The 19,823-nt window shown below is 42.3% G+C and overlaps 1 protein-coding gene across 1 annotated transcript in view; it reads right to left on the bottom strand.

Moving 5' to 3' along the window:
• Positions 1 to 19,823, bottom strand: part of Sntb1 (syntrophin beta 1) — a 264,253-nt gene that overhangs the window by 14,776 nt on the left and 229,654 nt on the right. The window lies entirely within an intron of this gene.

Raw genomic sequence — 19,823 nt, 5'->3', positions numbered from 1 at the left:
AAGTGAGCAGAAGAAGTGTGATGCCGCTTGTGGATCCAAACTGTAGTGATGCTGAAGAAAAGAGAATGCACTGGTCTACATCCTGGTGTGGGACTTAAAGGGACTGAGGTTAAAAACTCATCAGAAAAGTATCTTTTTAATACCTAGGTAGATATAACTGTCTAAGAGAAGCAAAATACATGGTGGTTTAACTTGCTCAAGGAGTCTGTGTGTGTATGTGTGTGCACACACGCGCGCGCACACACACATGCATGCGCGCGCACACACACATGTCCACACATGTATATGGGTGCACATGTGTGTTCAGGAATGTGTGCAGGTCAGGGGACAACCTTCAGATGTTATTCCTAAACTACTGTCCACCTTGTTATTTTTGAGGCAGGGTCTCTCAATCTCCTGCAACTCACTAAATAGGCTAGAATGGCTGGCTAGGAATCCTGCCGATGTCCACCCTGCCCAAGGGTAGGGACTGCAAGCTTGTGCTACCACACCTGGCTTTTCAAGGCATTTTGATAACCAAAGTTGTTTAAGCTTCAGTTGCCTTAAGAAATATATCCATGTAGTCTCTTTTCAAATCTTACTGTCAAGATTAGTTGAGCCCCAATGCCAAGCTGCAAGTTGAATTGAACAGGCATCATAGGTTTATAAGGCATAACATGTTGTACCAGAACATCACTGATTTTCCATGTCACATACTGAAAAACTTTTACAGAATCATCACCTTCTACGAGAGCGCTGTGAAGATTAAATAACACTACTGATATTGCTTGCTCAGAAACCATAGTGTGGCTCCAACTCAATAAATATGTGTACTCTTTACATTTACAAGTTTAGTTCCTACCCCATAGGACTAGGGTTATGTATATTAAAAATTTTTTAAAGCATTTTGCTCGGTGTCTTATATGTTATGGTCAGCACCCAATAACAACTGTTTCCTTTAGGCCTTGTCTGTTCTAAGTTGTTTTACTTTCCAGTTCATCAATGTCCTGAAATTGGTTGTAATAAAACTAGGGGCTGTTGGTATTGTATTATAGAGGCAGAAGTAAACTAAGAAAAAAATATACAGTTGATATGTAGAGAGAGGATGGAGGGAGAGGGAGAGGGAGGAAGGGAAGGAGGGAGGGAGAGAGGGAGGGAGGGAGGGAGGGAGAGAGAGCAGAGTTGGGGCAATACTTTTGAAGTCTTTCTCAAGAATACAAGGTGCTAAGTTTGCTAGCAGCGGAGCATGGGGCAGATTTTCCTCACAACCATAAAACATACCTCAAACCAACATTTTTTTCAAGATAATCTATAATATTTGGATCAATTATAACTAGAAAATGGACTTTGTTAGGAAATACCCATGTGGTAGCTCTGGGGATGAAGGGATGCAACTGCTAATAGAATGTCAGAGGTATGAGAAAGCCATGGACCAGGCTAGGCCCTGCCATGTACCTGTGTCGGAGAAGCAATGATGAAAGGAAGCCTCAGAGTTGGGGACAGTGACATTCCTATTTGTCTCATCCTGCAATTCTCATTGAGCAAAAAGGAAAAAGGGAAATTTGATTTTTCAACACATGAAGTGTGAATTACATAGTCATACTAAAGGCTCTTCCATGCAAGGGACAGCATACATGCAGATAATATGGATTTTTAAAAATATGTAGATATTGGAACAGTGCTGTCTTAAAACATTGAGATAAAAACAAATAGCTATTTCTGGTACTTAGTGTGTCTACTAGTTGCAAAAGGATACCTTCCCCAGATTGAATCCACTTGGAACACAAGTACCTACTGTGTACATGTTGTAGATCTTCTGGGTGGAGTATTGCCTATACTATTAAGATTATTTTTATAAATATTCTGTGTCAATATGGGGAAAGGCGTCTTTGTAAAGTTCTTAATATAACACGAGCTTAATATAACATGAAAAGAAAGTGTAGAAACAGGTCCATTAAAATGCCAACCAATTTTACAGGTGATTTATTTATCTCTGAAAACATATATTTATTTTTTTAAAATTAGATTCCCCCCCACAAGAATTATACACTAAACAATTTTTAAAGCCTTGAGACCAAAATGAACCCAACTCTTCAATTCTTAGACTTTGCACTGAAAATGTAGAAATTCAGACTTAGCATGTTTTCAGTGTTTCTTGTTTATTATTAGTAGTAATTCAGAGATCGAATACAGAATTCCTCATCTGTGTCCTCTGCATTTATTTGTGCCTGGGTTTATTCTCTACTGTCCATGTGTGTGAATAACACAGTATGAGCAGGTTATGGTTACCGTCCACACAAGGTAACACTATGCCTATGGCCCCATTAGTACCTAACATTCAATCAGTTGGGCCCCAGCAAAGACACAGGCAAGTACCTGAGCCCTGCAGACTGAACTAATACTAGTCTTGGATTCAGGCATTTTCTGAGGAACCACAGAGGAACTTCCTGCTCTGTTCATGTACCTTCTCCCATCTTTCCAACTGAACACCAAACAAAAACTGCTAATTTATCCATTCCATCAATCAATAAAGATTTCATTAATCTCCAGGTAACATATATAATCAATATTTATACATAGTGAAAAAGTTATAGGCAGAACACTCTCCTCAAACACTGAAGCCTAATCCCCAATGTGACTATACTTGGGCATAACTTCAATAAGGATGTTAACTGTGGTGGTAAGGGTGGGGATTTAACCCAATAGCAGCATAGTGTCTTTAGACACCTTTCTATGCACAGACACTGAGTTTCATGAAGGAACAGATGTAGGCAGCCATCTGTAAACTAGGGAGACAGCTTGCACAAGCACACAACAGATTGATCTTGAACATCGTAGCTTTCAATGGAGACAGAAATGAATTCTTAACCCATCCAGTCTACACTATTTTGTTATAATGCCTGCCTTACACACAGTCCACTCAAGTCTCAAAGCAATTAGGACAAACCTGGATCCAGCCCTGATGAGCAAGTTTAAGAGGAGAGTTTTTACTCATCCTGATCCACAGTCTCTTTTTTTTGTTTTTGTTCCAGGTCCAGCCTCTGTAACATCTCAGGAAACACATTTCTCCAATAGATGAATAGCAGAGAGTGTGGGCTAGGGTGGTGTGAGTGGGGAAGAATCACCCTGTCTCCTTTGGGCAGCCTGTTCAGTGTCTCACGGCTCATCCAAACTAAACACACCCTGAAGCAGAACTTCAGAATTTGTGTAGAGAAGAGCTATGGGCTCTGAACAATTTCATGGTCCGAGGAGCACCAGGATCTCCAAAGGGAGAGACATTTACACGGAATCAAATGATGTTCAGAGAATTTCAAGATGAGGAAAGGCCTTTTAACCAGTGAATGCCTCTTGCTCTTTAGATGTCTGTGGAATGGACAGATAAAGGAAGCAACAGCTTTGCATCTTTGGCCAACAACACAGTATGACCTGAAATCACTGCATGATTGGAATTAAGAAGGTGGCAGCTCTGTGCTTCTTACACTGATCAGATCACAGCAGAACTATAGCAGCCTGACACACCTGAGTCTATGATTTCATTAATGTCTTCTCTGGATGTTGGTTTATCTAGAAGGAGGCATTGTGAGGCTACATGGTTTCCCCTGGTAATTTAGATGAGGTAATGCTTCCAGCAAGGTTGGTGTTGCTTAGAAGACCCTCACTTGGTAAGTACTGTTGCTTATGTATCAAAACTGACAACTGCTGGGCCAACATGTTTCAGGAGACAAAATTGTCTCATCTGTCTCTGTCTCTGTCTCTTTCTCTGTGTGCTTACTTGTCTGTGTATGTTTGTGTGTACTTTGTGAGTGCATATCCAAAAGCCAGAGAATGACACAGTTTCTTCCCCTGTTAGTCTCTACCGTATTCTATCGATCCAGGGTCTCTTGGCATCTGGAGCTCATGTTTTCTGTGAGGCGAGCTGCCGAGCAAGCTCCCAACAGTATCTTGTCTCTGTCCATCATAGTGATGGGACCATAGGTGTGTAAGAGGCCACACACATGGAGGCTGAGGATCCAAACTGAGGTCCTCATGCTTGCCCAGCTGTTGCTTTTCCCCACGGAGCCATCTCCTCAGCCCACAAAGTTGTGGCTGTGATAATGGAGCTCACAGCTAGTGAGTAGAGTACCTCTCTTGCTGTAAGGCCCCTCCTCTGGTCCCTCGGGTATTATTACCAAGTCATAGTTCTATTCTTTCATGACCACCATGCCTTAGACTCATTCACCAGGGCAGGAGCCTGCTCTGATGCCTCATTGATCCAGTAATCTCAATCCTCTTCCTGACACATGGGAGATGTAGGTTGGATACCTGCATAGATGCACAGTTTCTAAATGTTTTTAAAATTCAAGTTTAATTTTGCAATGGAAACCGTGCAGGTACACAATTAATCTATGTTAAAATGTTTTCAAAAGTTGGGCCCATTCAAGAGTTTCTCAATGCGCTCCTTATTTGTAGACCACCTTTAGGAGCACATTACCATAGCTAGATTTGGGGAACCATGTGCCCAGAAAATGACAGCGGACATTAAGTCATCATTTGGAGACTGAAAAGGCAGCTCTGACATCTCTCCGCCTGAGTTATTTCTTACTCTGCCAGGAGCAGCGCTTTATACTCCTCCCAAGATTCCTCCCCAAGATACTTTTTCCTGTTCTGCAGTCTCAGGGGCACCCAGAAATAGCTACTATTTATCTTTCAATTATTTTACATTTTAGGTTATTTGTGTATCCTTAAAAAATATGACCATCTGTTTCTTATCTGTAACAGGAACTAAACTACAGCAACCAAGGAAATGTTTCATCCTAAAAAGGTAACTCTTCTACCCAGCAAGAAAAACACACTTGGCGTCCTGAGACAGGCTTTCAGCTGCCATTCAGACACAGTTTCCAAGATGCCTCTCAAACTGAGCAACTTTTGTTCCTTGGTTGTAAAATGCAGATGGGCATTCCCCTGGTTGGAAGCCGAACTGCAACCTCCTGCAGTATTTTCTATTTTTATTAGTTAGAATATGAATATATAACCAACCAACCAACCAACAATAATACAAACTGAATAGGACAATATATAACACTGTGGGGGGAGGAGCAAGAGATTGGAGCTTTATGCAGGAAGAAACTTAGCTGAGAGGGTTGGCCCCATGGATTTCCGCAGATCTACTACTTACTACCTGGCTAATTTCTTAAACTCTGCTTAGTTCAGTTCTTTCAACTCCAAAGCAAGGATAATAATCTTAACTTATGTGAGGATTCAATAGCATGAAATATGAATGTTGTATGTAGCCTTGGTTAGCACAGAATATATTCTAGTGGTCATCTGTACTGGCTAGTTGTATGACAACTTGACCCAAGCTAGACTTTTCTGAAGGAGGAGACATTAATTAAGAAAATGTCTCCATAAGATCCAGCGATGGGGTACTTTCTTAATTAGCGACTGGCTGATGGGGGAGGGCCCAGCCCATTACGGGTGGTGTCATTCCTGGACTGGTGTTCCTGGGCTCTGTAAAAAAGCAAGCTGAGCAAGCCATGAGGAGCAGGCCAGTAAGTAGCAGCCCTCCATGGTCTCTATCAGCTCCTCCTCCAGGATCCTGCCCTATTTGGGTTCCTGTCCTGACTTTCTTCCACGATGAACAGTGTTGTGGAAGTCTAAGTGAAGTAAACCCTTTGCTCCCTGAGTGTCTTTGGGGTTTGGTGTTTCATCACAGCAACAGTAATCCTAAGTAGGGCACCATCATTATCATTATAATGCAAGTTAGAGGAGGGTAGGACTGTTTGTGTGGCCACTCCCTGCTGTATTCTTAGTGCCCAGAACAGTTCCAGGCAAGAGTAGACCTCAGTGAATATTTACTAACTCCATGGCTAAAGAAGAATCAGATAAGTAGCCACCCACATAAGAAGTTGTAGCTACTTGACTCTAGCTGCATATGTATCAAAAGATGGCCTAATCGGCCATCACTGGAAAGAGAGGCCCTTTGGACATGCAAACTTTATATGCCTCAGTACAGGGGAACGCCAGGGCCAAAAAGTGGGAATGGGTGGGTAGGGGAGTGGGGGGGGGTATGGGGGACTTTTGGGATAGCATTGGAAATGTAATTGAGGAAAATACCTAATTAAAAATATTTAAAAAAAAAAAAAGAAGTTGTAGCTATGGCAGCAGCTATACACTAACTCCCCTGCCCTCTGCCCCTCAACCACTCAAAACAGAAACAGCAAATTGCAATCTCAAGTACTCGGCTTTCTACTCACTGAATAGGGAGTGTGGACTTAAAGGTAATGAGAATGAATTAGTTCCCAAGGATGTCTGACAGCCACTCCTGTTTTTTCCCTTTAAGACTGTCTTTAGCAACTAGTGTTTTTAGTAGTACCTTGCTGGCTTAGGGAATTGAAATGATCATTTTGTTTGGCATAGGGAGTAGAACTTAACTTTTTTTTTTTTTCCAAAAATGTGAAAGTCATTAAGATTTTCCATTCATTGATATGGTTTTCCTGCGCAGAAATATATAGAAAAATGGGTCCCCATGAGAGATTTAAAATGATATTTTAAAGTTGTCATATACCCCGGGACTGGGGAGTTCATCAGTCATCGGTAATTAAAAACAGTTGCCGAGCGAGCAAGCAGTGGCCTGAGCTGGAGCCCCAGGGTCCACATAAAAGTTAAATGTTTTGTTTCATGTTTACAGCCCACCACTGGAGAGGTGGAGGCCAGAGAATCCCTGCAGCTTGCTGGTCAGACACTGTAGCTGCGCTCCTGAGATCCAGGCCCAGTAAGAGATACTGTCTCAAAAAAGAAAAAAAAAAAAAAAAAAGATCAAGTGTAGCACAATGTAGGAGACAGTGGGATGTGTCCGTTACAAACAACTACCCACATATTCATGTGTACTTGCCTGCACACACACACACACACACACAGAGAGAGAGAGAGAGAGAGAGAGAGAGAGAGAGAGAGAGTACTTCATATGCCCAAAGTGTAGCTTACATGACAGACCAGCTGCAGGATCAGACCACTTTCAAGTCCAATCTTTTATTCAATATTTAGGGAACCTTGCTTTAGAATGCTTGCTCTTGCAGGAGACCCTGGCAAGTGCTCCCCCCCTCAGCCAGTAAGAGATAAACTAGGCTACAAATTCATTTCTGAGTCCTCAGATATGGCTCCTAGCCTGAGTGCTTTTTGAGAAAAACAAATAAACAAGCAAGCAAAAAACCTGTCTCACGAGGGATACTTCTACACTAATTTAATTCCAGATAGGTGTTAGAGAATGTTGCATAAAATGTTCCATGTACAAATATTATTATTAATATCCTTAATTAACGCAACAACAGTTGCAGCACACAGATTCCGCCAAATTAGGAAAATTACATATTAGGTAACTGTGTTGCTAAGCAATATTACATACTCATTTTACTTAATTGCTGTAATTAGCATCTCCCAACAGATGCCACAATGCAAAGCAAGGAGAGAGAGGGAGGGGGACAGAGGAAGGAAAGAGGTTGGAGGGAGGAGGGTGGAGGGAAAGTAGAGGAAGGAGCAAGCAAGAAGGAGGAGAGAAGGAAAAGACAGGAAGAAAGAGCCACTTGGATATTCTAAAGTTTCTGTCGAAAACCCAATACTTTCACTCATTGTTCACCCCAATGGGGCCTAGCAGTCCACAGACATCTCAGAAATATACAGTCATTAACAAGGATTGAACAGTTAGGTGTGATCAATGGTCTAGGATCTTCCTTTCCCCCAGCCAGGAATAGCTGATTCGTTGCTAGGTTTTTACTTTTTAAATTCCTTTCTTCTGAATATGGTGTGGAAAGTCACCCAGGACCCCATCTTCCAGGACGTTTGCAGTACTGAGCCATCCTGACTAGCCACAGAGATGAGCGTAATGGAGGAGAATCAATAAGGTGGCAGTTTGGAGCCCACTTCTGACTATTTCCTGATATTAACCAAGTAGAGATGCTTGAGTGTCTTCCATTTTTCTCTCACTTGCCCAGGGCCTATCATGGCCAGCTTTCAGAGGCAGTACTGAGAGTGAGATGGAGATACTCCACACATGAAGGCTTTCACCAACAGACCTGCTTCTACAATGGTACTTTGGGGTTCACTTAAATAAGAAGTCTATATACACTCAACTAGGTGCTCAGGAACCCATATTTACAGTCTAGAATTTGAACCTTGTTTTATAAGCCCACGGGGACCATAATTTTTCTATTATACTAGAAAAGGGGAGCAAACTCCAGAACATCAGATATAGATGGAGAAGGAAATAAAAAGGAAAAAGTAAAGTGACTTCAGGTCATCCGTGGGTTTCTTTATTCATTTTATATTCCTCACCATAGTCAAGCAAGACTTGTAACTTGATGGATAGTCTCATTTATAATCATTCAAACAAAGCCTTAGGAAACTGTCTTCTGAAGCTAATTGTCCTTGTACTCTCTAGCACTGTTAGACCTGCACATTTCATGTCATCCTATGCAACTGCTAGTCATCTCTTAATATTCTCCTATCCCGTCTCTGTTTTAATGAGTTCAACATATGCCACAGCATGCACAGGATGCACTTTCTAAAGAGATCTTTGAGAACATCTCCATGTAAGGCAAGACTAATCAAACTCAGATCTGTTCTCCTGGGGTAAATGAACCATGTATGATCACCTAAGCAAACAGCTCTTACAGTGCCTGGTTTCTCTCTTTCACATTTTCACTATTAAAAAATTCTGCTACCGCCATCTCTTTCTACAGGGTTGGATTCTGAACATGCATGGCCTCAGAGGAAGCCACCCATTGGCCACCTTACCTGCAGTATTGTGGCATGTTACCCTCAGAGCTGGCACGATGATACGGGTGATGTTTCCACACGTTCTGCCCTCTACAGACCAATCCCTGACTCTTCTTAGCCTTGGTCTTCATATCTCAGTGATACTAAGACACCAGGTATCTTTGATGCAACATCATGTTTTCTTTAGGATGATGTGGGCCAACTAACTTTTCAGCCAGTTGTACTTTCCTCTGAGATATATTCTCAGATCCTGACAATTGCTAGTGATACTGTGCACTCATTTGGCATACCTCGTTCCTTTTTTCCCCCTGTTTTTTGTTTTTCTGAGACAGGATTTCTCTGTGCAGCTATGGATGTCCTAGAACTCACTCTCTAGACTAGGCTGGCCTCTGACTCAGAGATCTGCCTGCCTCTGCATCCTAGTGCTGGCATTAAAGGCAAGCATCACAACCTCTGGTCTAGCATGTCTTACTCTTATGCTTCACATTTACATTTAGAATCTCAATTCATCTTAGCATTAAGTGTAGGAACCAGAAGATGCTACTGGCCCATTACACAGATGAAGAAAGTTGGATGTTGAGGCATGATGGTAATTTCCCCAGGTCCATATCATAAGTGAGTGGTTTGTCTAATGCCAAAGACAACTAGCACCTTCAAAGCTGGGATCAGGAGTTGGAAGCCAACCTGAGCTAAATAGTAGATCCTCTGATTGCCTGAAGAGCTCATAGTTTCGTAGGCAGGAGGGCAGGAGCCAGCAACCAAAGAGAGAATGCCAGGCTGAGATAGAATGGCAGCGGGGAGGAGGCACACCTCACATGATGATTTGTCTGAGTACAACCTCTATCCTAGGGCCTAGAAAGTTTTCATGCCCCCTAGGGCAGGCCTGGGGAATAGGCCCAAATTCCCAAAGAGCGAATGCCTTCTGGGCTGAGTATAAACGCCATAGTCTGCTTCTAATTTAACATTTAACAAGTACAATTGGTGATTGGGCATATTCTCCAGGGGCAAGAGAGTCTAAAATTTGGAAGGTTGGCCTGAGGCTTTGACTGTCGCGTCCGCTCTCGACCAGCAAGAACGACACAACCACGAGTCCTTCTAACAGCAGTTTATTCAGTCCTGTTTCTTCTTGTTTCTTGTTTATATCTCCCCCCCCCCCCCCCGCGCCCTGGGCCTCTCACTCTTAAATACTCTCAGTTCTCATCCACACACAGCAGGCCACGCCACCTCACCAGGCACTCAGCTTCAGCTAATCAGGGCAGCAGGGGCATATCTCTATCAGAATGGATTTACCGGTATCCTGGTACACCTGCGCAGCTCTCAAGATGTTTGTGGATTATATGAGGAAGTCAGGTGCAAGTCATACGACTTAGCTGCAGTCCCTGGCGCCTTTGGGACTGCCGCCACACCTGCTCCCCACATTTGACTACTTTTAGCTGTTAGAAACCAGGTTCCTTCCTAAGGCACCAGCACGCTAGGTATCAAAAGCTCAATGTTCCTGGCTGCCAGGTGGCATGAAAATAGAGAAGCACACACTCACCATTTCGTCTGCTGCCTGCCCTCCTCAGGCCTTCAAGTCAGTGTGAGATGCGTGTAGCATCTCTGCAAGCTTTGTGTTTCAGAACGGTCATCAACCATTGGGACTGGGCAAGCAGAATTTCTTCATTAAAATGTCTCTAAAACTCTAGAAAAATTGTGACCTTAATCCTCACTCTCGGTAGACTCACATGACTTAGCAATGAGGGCAATACTACCAACAACAACAATTATGATATCCATAACACTCTGACTTCATGTGGGTAAGTGGACCTTTCAAAAAAAAATATTCGGCAATCTCAAACAAACTTCAGCTAAGCAAAATAGGTTTTCCCAGGGACTCATAAAAACTAGAGGGGAGAAAGTAGCTAAAGTTACAGCATGTTTGTAGATGTCCTGAGTTGCTCTTGTAAATTGGAAGTGCCTTGTAAACTGGAATTCCCAGAGCCCAGAGAGGCTGCAGAAGCTTGCCTGTAGGAGAGATGATTGCAAACTTCTCTGTGGGGCAATGGATATCAAGACTAGGCTGTGAGCAATTCTGGTGCCACTACTATGAAAAACAATCAATATATATATATTAAAATCTACCTTAAAATCAATAATAACAAAAAGAAAGCTAATCAAATAAATCAGCTCTGAAGTAGGTGAAGAAAGAACTCAATTTAGAGAGATCCCTTTCATATTGGCTGTGCTGCAGCCAATGTCGTCCCTCTGTGTGTAATGAAACACAGCACCTGTGACAGCGCAAGCAAAACTCCCTAGCACTACTAAGGGGAAAGGAGGAGTCGCAGGGTGGCTCAGGCCAGACACTATGTTAAATAAGGCTGTTCAGGTCATTGCTCTGAGCAAAGTGGTGAATGTAGGACTGTGCACCACCCTTAGCTCATATGCTAAAGTCTTCACCACCCTAATTTCCTCACATTTGAAATGAGGACCTCTATGGAACTGATTCAGGTAACAGTGGTCATAAAGAGTGGGGCCCCAATCCTGCATAATTAGTGTCCTACTATGGAGAGATACTGAGGAACAAGGACTTTCTCCTGATGTGTACAAAAAGGGAGGTCATGTGAGGACCCTGAAGGAATGGATCTGCTCTAAACCATCAAGAGGACCATCACCGGAAACCCTCACCCTGGACTTCCATTCTCTAGAGTTCTAGGAGATTGAGTTACATTGTTTATTTTCCCCAGACTAACTGCAGCTTGAACGCTCTGTATCCCAGACTCTAAACCCCACAAGCACTGACATGATGCCACAGTAGACAATCCAACAGTGTGATCATGAAATTGTTTCACGCACAAAACTGTTGTATGGAGTTCCATGTAGGCCATGTGGATAAGATGCACATATAGGAAAAATAAATTTTCTCTCTGTTAGGGCTCCCTCTCCCAAATATCTCATTACCACTATATAAATGTCATAAATTCTAAGAAAAACCCAAAATGTATTTCAACGTGTATCTTGTTTTCACTCAGTGTGTATCTTGTCTCAATATAATACATTAATTATATTGTCACTTTCAAGCTGTGGTAGACATTATTTACCCATGTTTTTTTCTTTTTTTCTTCACACAGGGATGTGAGGTCAGAAAGAAGTAACCACCATCATGTGGACTTTAAATGAAGCTGTACTGTGAGTCTGAACTCAGGTCTGCCAAGCCATTTACCTCTATCTTCCAGCAAATATAATTGCTTTATGAAAGTATTTTGAAAGGAAAACTTCATTATTCATTTATTTCCAGTTAACATGCAAAATAATGGGCTCCCTTTAAGCCATCATAGGCATATCCCTGGGAATTGCTCACAATCCCCTCCCCCTCTTCCTCTACCTCATTCTCTCCCATTTTTCTCTAGTTCCCACCTCCCAGATCTTCCAGAAATGATTCTGCCAGGAAACTGAGAGCATCATCAGCTCGGCCTCCCATCTCAGAGGCCAGCTTTGTGTGCAACCAGAGAACAGCTCCAGTTACAGCTGGAGGGAACTCTGCCTTCCATAGATCATTTGGAAGCCAGGCATAGATTGGCATGGAGGTACCATCTCCTGACTCAATATGGTGGGAATGGCTTTGTTTTCATTGTCTAATCTATAAAAGTCTTCACATAGAGTTTCCAGAGAGAAGCTGAACAGGGTAAATGACCTACAGTGGCTGGTATCCCAGGTAAAATGTCTATTAAAAACCTATTTCTCTAAGGCATATTATCCCACGGGCTTTAGAGCAAAGACATCTCACTGAGTGCATTTAACAAACGAGGGCTCTGGGAGACAGGAGGGTTGGTTAGCCTGGAGGTAGGTACTGTCCTGGAAGGAGAGAGACCAAGATGAAGAGTCTTTGCTTACATTTCTAGACCACCATTCAGGAATACTGAATTGCCTGCCAGCTGGAGGGGATGAGGTGAGAAGGAACAGCTGAGCCACCTGAATGTTCTGAACTTTCCAACTGCCAGATGGAGTTCAGAGTAATACCCATGGCCCGGACTTTATCCTTACACATAGGTAGGTCTTGTACATATTCAGAATGAATTTCTCTTTCCAGCTCAATGGTAAGCCTGGTTATTTGGGAGGATGATGGTGAATTGAGGAAGCACATCCTGCCACCAGCTATCCTTTAAGATTAGTGATAAACACTAATATTTTTATATGTGTTCTGTTCTAACCAGCTTCGTGTATGCTTGACAGGGACTTCCTTTTTCATCCTCACATCAGATAACGGTTTATGGCTTTAGATTCCTATATGCTTTGCCCACAAACTATCCTTGGCACGCCTGTTACCTGTAAGCCTACATTCACATATTTTTTGGCATCCTGCACCGGAAGCTTCTCATACGCCATTCTCTGTTTGTGAGCTGACATCTCTCCTTCTGGAGACTTGACTTTTAAGGGTCATCTGTCAGCTATCAGTTTCTTGAGCAATGGCCCTGGAGCTACTGAGCCTGCTTGTGCAGTCAGCATTAAGACCCCAAAGATAATAGCTATCCAGCATCTTTAGCTGCTGAAGGAGAGCCAGCCTGACAACTGAGTGGGGTTGAGACAATCTCTGAAGGAACCGTGTGTACTGGTACTCCTCAACTTATAAAGGGTCGAATGCTGATAAGCCCAGCACACCCCCAAAGTTTCAAGTCTAAAACTCACTACATATACTTACCCTATTTAACACCATAACTTAGCAACATAGGGTACCATAGAATATGAGTTGTTTTTACTAAGGTACAACATTTCTGCATTATCATAATATCAAAGAGTCATTGGCTGATCTATTACAAGTCAGGCACTGTGTGTATAACAGTGCATGTGTTGTAGGAAGCACTGACATATAGAGCTTTTGGTAGTTGGGGGAACATTTTGGACATATGCTGTCTACCATATTAGCCACTAGCTGTCAGGAGCCATCTAGGAGAGGCCAAGGCTATAGCAGGTAATTTTGCTGGAGGTGGCTCACCATTTTTGCATGGCTTGTGATGGGTGAGCTCTGAGAGGCAAGTTTCCAAGAGACTTCTTGCAGCTGATAGGTCTTTTCCTACCACTATTATATAGTCTAATGATTTCAGAGCATTACCCCACCCTACTGGGCAGATTTCCTGCAGGTCAACGTAAAGATAAACTTTCATGAATTAATGCTGTTTAGATGAATTAATGATTTTATAGAATTCCGGTTTTGATTCAAATAATTTTAGGAAGAAAGTTTTAAGAGATGGTTTTAGTTACGTTGCTACAAAGATATGATGAAGTTAGAATCAAGACTTGAATGTTCCCACTCCTCATAAAATAGTAAGCAAAGGCTGAATAATAAAGAATACAATGAGCTTTCATAATTACAGTAGAAAGAGAAATAGGCTTGAGACAAACTCGTGATCAAGGAAAAATACTCATTCTAGGTCAAATCCAACGATGCACCTACAGGTGTGCACTATGATAATGTGAGTCCATGTGAAACTGTTGCTTTGAACTTATAATGAGCTTATAAAATGAAACACTGCTTTGAACTTAATATTAACATCTTTCTGTAACTCCCCTTTTGTGTAACATTTTATCTATGAGGAAATTCTTTCTTATGTAGAGAACTTTCTGTCTAAAAGCTTTAAAAGACTAAAAGTAATAATAAAATTTGCTGTAGCCATTTCTGCTACATCCAGAATGTGTGTGTGTATGCCTGGGTCTATGTGTGTGCTTGAATTCTCCCTCTCTTTCTTTTCTTTTTTCTCTGGTTCACGATGAGTTAATAAGCTCCAAGCCTCTTGCCTGGTCAGCCTGGGCAAGAGAGAAAGGAACTCTAACAATTTGTCCTTTACTTAATTCCCTACTGCTGCCAGCAGGAATTAATTGCCAAATGTATATCTGTCGTCTGTCTATACATATGTATAGACATGCATATGTATAGTTAAAAGACTTCAGAGCTTGTCACTGGACATCCTTGCCAGTCCCAGATAATTAAGTCTTTGTGACTCCATCAGCCAGCTGACACTGTCACTGGGCTTGTATGCTGCCAGCATGACTCCAATCACCAGTGCCATACTCCTTTTTTTTTTTTTTTTTCTGCTACCTGCCTTGGTTAATCCTCTGGTGTCATATCTGGCTTTTGACAACTAGCTCTTGAGTGCTTGAATGTATACAGTAAGGCAGAAATTACACTTTTAGTTTTATTTACACTCGGGTTACAGAAGTAAGAGTGGATGCCATGTTGAAAAATGAAGAGTCCTTTGTAGGGTTTGGTGAAGGCTCCAAAACTATATCCCATCCATCTTGGTGGTTCCTGGCTCATCTCATCCTCCTTCCTTGTCCTCTTAGAAGTACCTGTTTAATATTTGCTTTCCCTTCAGTCCGTCCTCTCTTCCATCGGAGCAGGCCTAAGTGTAGCCTCTCTAGGTCTTCCAAGTTCACCAAGTCACATTATTGCTGTGGTTGGTCACATTATGGAAAGTTGAAAGCAACCGTATGTAAACAACTATGTCTTCCAGAAACTTTTGTGCCCTCATAGAAATATGACTTTATTTTTTATCTATTTGTTTCCCTTTTCTTCATCATAGACTTGGAACCATGTCTGAATTAACCCCTTGATCTTTGTGATTTTTATACCAATGGTAAGGATCTCTCCTCTGATCATGCTTGAGATAGTTAGTACCTCCCAAGAGCCTCAGTGGTCTCCAGGGCTCAGACTGATGATAGCACACAAGCAGAGGGGACAGGCTAACTTGAGTTGACCTCCATTGGCTTTAGGATATGGATCCCTACTGACTGAGAGCTAATTTCCTCACTCTTCTGAGCCTTGGGTTCTGAATTTGGAGGAGACACTGTACCACAGCCTTGTGGAACAGATGTAAGAGCTCCGGGAAAGACTTCGCCAAGTGTTGGGCACCTGACCAGGACAGCTACTGATCTTATCTCCTTGATCTGCAAGGTCATGTCTGGGGCTATGACCCCACCACACTATACTATATAGGAAATAAAGGGCTCTGTGGGTGCATTTCTCTTCTTCCTGGGAAGCCTTGCCCCTACTCTGGTTCCCACCACCATTTTCTGGAGTGTTCTCACTCCAGCTTCAATTCAAACATTATTCTTCAGCCCCCTCCTCCAGGCGGTGTTCAGAATTTTGGTATTGTTGTATTTAGTATAAATATTTCCTTAGCTGTTGGTGCTTGTTGGTATCAGGACCTCTGAAACTCGTGACATCACATCGGTGAGACCCGCACACCTGTTGCCTAGGTAACAGCCACCATATTCCCAGAATCCACTTGGCTTACCTCCCACCTTTACTTATGACTATGTCACCATCCATATATAAAGAAAGGCCTCTCTGATCTCTCTCTCTCTCTCTCTCTCCCCCCCCACCCCCCGACCTTCTTTTTCCACTGCCACCTTGACCTTTTCTCTCTCAATAAACCACATGTGGAACATTTTGGCCTGTTGTGGTCTTTCTGAAGATGCTCGAAGATCAATATATTTGTTCTGGGAGTGTGAACTTTATTTCACCCCTTTAGCCTTTGCCCTAATTATAACTTCTGGCATGTAGCACATGAATAGTGAATGTTGAGGAATGAATGAATGAAAGAAAATACAGTCTCCATTGGTCCTCATTCCCAGAAGCTGTGAAGAGGGACCTGAGAATGAGCTGGAATTAGTTTTATCTCCATGGTTCCCCAGAGTTACCTGGAAACTATTCTATTTCTACCTCCCTTCCAAACACTTGCTGTAGGAAATGTCAGCTCAGTCCCCCCTCTGAGTAATTGGAGCCATGTCTATGCACTAATCTTTCTTTGGTTTTCGCTGCAGGAATTCCTTGTTATGTGAACATGAATGCCATGGATATAAATCACACAGTGAAGGTGACCAGCCTGAGTTAGCTTGGCATATCCCCACCTCTGTGTAAGCATGTTACAATAGTTCCTCTTTTAATAATGCTGTACTGTACCTTAAGAATTAAATTTTGCCACAGATTTTTAAGCATGGAAGATCAAATCCATTTTTTTTAATGTTTATATATTGATGTAGAGATGGCTCTTCTTCCTTGAAAATCTCCCTGAAATTTACTCAGGGACTCAAAATTTCTATTTCAAGTCAGCAAAGCTTTGCTGGTGTCTACCATGAACTCCAGCAGGAAGTCAGAAGAATTTCAACTCAGTTAAGTGTTGTCATTGTTGTCTATTGTTATAGCCTGTTCACCTGCCTCTGGTTCTCTCTCATGTGACTAAGCTTTGATGACAATTGTTAGGACTAGGGACTTGTGTGCCTACCTCAAGACAGGTGCCTAAAATATAGGTGCACACTGATCAGTCTGTTGGACCAAACTCCAAAAGGAGCCTTCCCTACATTGTCCCCACAGTTCACCCAACAGACAAGTGAGGGTTCTTATTGACAGAGACTATGTCAGGAAGGGGAAAATTATGTCTACATGCCCAAGTTCTAAGAAAAATGACAGTGGCACAGAAAGAATTAGATTAGGCCAGACCTCTGTTACAAACCACACACAGAAAGGGCCAGGAGCTGAGGCCAGGCCTGGGAATTTTCAGCTACTTCAAGACAACATTCAAGTTTAATTCACTGTGTCCTAAGGACACAGGAATTTAAGAAGAGGACACAACAATGATGCACTCCGATTGTACTTTATGACATGGCTGATAGCAATAATGCTGCAATGAACATGGAGGACAGCTATCTCTTTGAGATATCAGGTTCAAGTGCTTTCAATAAATCTCTAGAAGTGAGATTGCTAAGGCAAATAGTAATTTTATTTTAACTGTTAGAGGACTCTCTACACTGTTTTTCATAGTGTCTACCTCACTTTATAATCCCAACAATGGTGGACAAGGGTTCCTTAAACTGGCATTTTAAACAATTATATTTTTTGAGACCTGAGGGCAGCAGAGGACACCCAGTTCCCTGCCATGGCCTCCTGAGGCAGGGCTGTGGCCACCACTATAAGGAACAAATGTGTGATGGAGAGGTAGGATATATAGAAAAAGGGCTTGGGTCACTTCTTCAGCTCTGCCCTTTGTAGCACACACCTTGTCTTCTAGGTTCCAGTTGCCTGTACTTCACTGCTGCTGCTGTTCTTGGTGGTTATCCCATGGTACTGGCATCCCCAAAACACTGCTGACTTCTGCTGCAACTGGACTTCACTTTCACAAAAAGCCTCTCATAAACCCTTTTCTTGATGCTCAGCCTCAATTTCTCTGCATGATGCCTTCTGTCCTGGGCCTTCAACTGCCACTGAGGCTGCACCTTCACCAGTGGCCTCTCCTGGCCTCTCACAGTGCCAAGCATCAGCTGCTATCCCTTCGTGTTTGAAAGCCAGTTCTACCTGGGTGACTCTTATCCATTACCAAGTCTGTCTGCCAACACCAGGTACAATGATGGCTGACTCTAGAGCACAGCTTCTCTGTGCTCTCAGGAGACACTTCCCAGAAGATTTTACCTTACTGATTCTGGTCTCTTCTAAATCACTGCTAATTTCTTAGTTCCAGCTTACCAGCATCAATTGTCCCAGTAATGCAAAGGAATTGATTTTGTAGTTCTGGTACCTTGTTAATCACAGCTGATTCTTCAGCCCCAGCTAACCAAGACCACAGAATCTTCACAATCAAAATAGCAATGGCACCAATAAAAGTCTTTAATCTTCCCTTGAAATTTCAAAAGCCAGACCTCTATCGTTTGCACTGTTTTCAACATTATCTTCCAAGCTCTGACAGAACATCCCACAGCGCTCCTTAACACCCAATGGGACTTCTAGCTCAAAGTTCCAAAGTCCTTCCACATTCTTCCCCCAAATATAGTCAGGTTGTCCCAGGAATACCCCACTGTATTGGTACCAATTTGTCTTAGTCAGGATTTGTATTCCTGCACAAAACATCATGACCAAGAAGCAAGTTGGGGAGGAAAGGGTTTATATTTCTACATCACAAAAGGAGGTCAGGACAGGAACTCACATAGGACAGGAACATGGAGGCAGAAGGTGATGCAGAGGCCATGGAGGAATGCTGCTTACTTGCTTGCTTTCCCCTGCCTTGCTTAGCTTGTTTTCTTATAGAACCCAGGACTATCAGCCCAGGGATGGCACCACCAATCATGGGCTGGGCTCTTTCCCCTTTATCACCAATTGAGAAAACACCTTACAGCTGGAGCTCATGGAGGCATTTCCTCAACTGAGGCTCCTTTCTCTGTGATAACTCTAGCTTGTGTCAAGTTGACAGTTAAAACCAGTCACTACAGTGTTCTTCTAGGAGTTCCTTGATTTCAGACGTTATGTTTTAAATCTATTTTGAGTTGATTTTTTTCTATGTAGTTTCAAATAATAAACCAGTTTTATTTGTTTGCATGTGGAGACTCAGTTTTCCCAACACCATTTGCTGATATGACTGTGCTTTCCCCATATGTCTTCTCTTCATGGCACCCTTGTCAAAGACCAGTTGACTGTACATGGGTGGATCTGTTTCTGACATCCCATTGTCTTTCATGACTATGCATATTATTATATCAGTATAATTTGATTTTAGTCTCCACTGGCTTAGTCATGTATTTGAAATCAGTGAATGTGAAGTCTCCAAATTCTCCTCTATAAGGAAAATGTAATGTGGCATGGCTTTTGTGTGTGTGTGTGCTTGTGTGTGTGTGTGCACATGCGTGCATAATTGAATGTTATTCTGCTTAAAAAAAAAGGAAATTTCAGCTAAGTAAAATAAGTCAGAAACAGAAGGATAAATGCTGTGTGGTTCAACTTAAATGAGGAATTTAAATTGTGAAACTCATAGTAATAAAGAGTTTCATGTTTGTTACCAGGAGCTGATATGAGGAAGAAACTGGCAAGTGTTGGTCAAAGGATACAATGTTTCCACCAGGCAAACTAAAGAGGAAGTTCCTGAAGGTGGTGAATACACAATGTGGCATTGATTGTGGAGATGGTCAACAACCCTCTGCACCCAATTATATGTTTTACATGTACAGTTTGTGTGTGTGTGTGTGTGTGTGTCAATCACAGCCCAGTGAGCTTATCTAAGGTGCAATTCACACAAGTAGCTAGTACACAGTGAACATTTGATGAAACAGACAGAACATTCGACAAAACCGTGGAG

The sequence above is a fragment of the Mus caroli genome, unplaced genomic scaffold, assembly GCF_978045245.1.
Source record: "Mus caroli unplaced genomic scaffold, Mus_caroli_1 scaffold_16, whole genome shotgun sequence".
NCBI classification, from domain to species: domain Eukaryota; kingdom Metazoa; phylum Chordata; class Mammalia; order Rodentia; family Muridae; genus Mus; species Mus caroli.
Note: the sequence above shows the minus strand (reverse complement) of the source record. Positions and strands in the feature narration are given on the sequence as shown.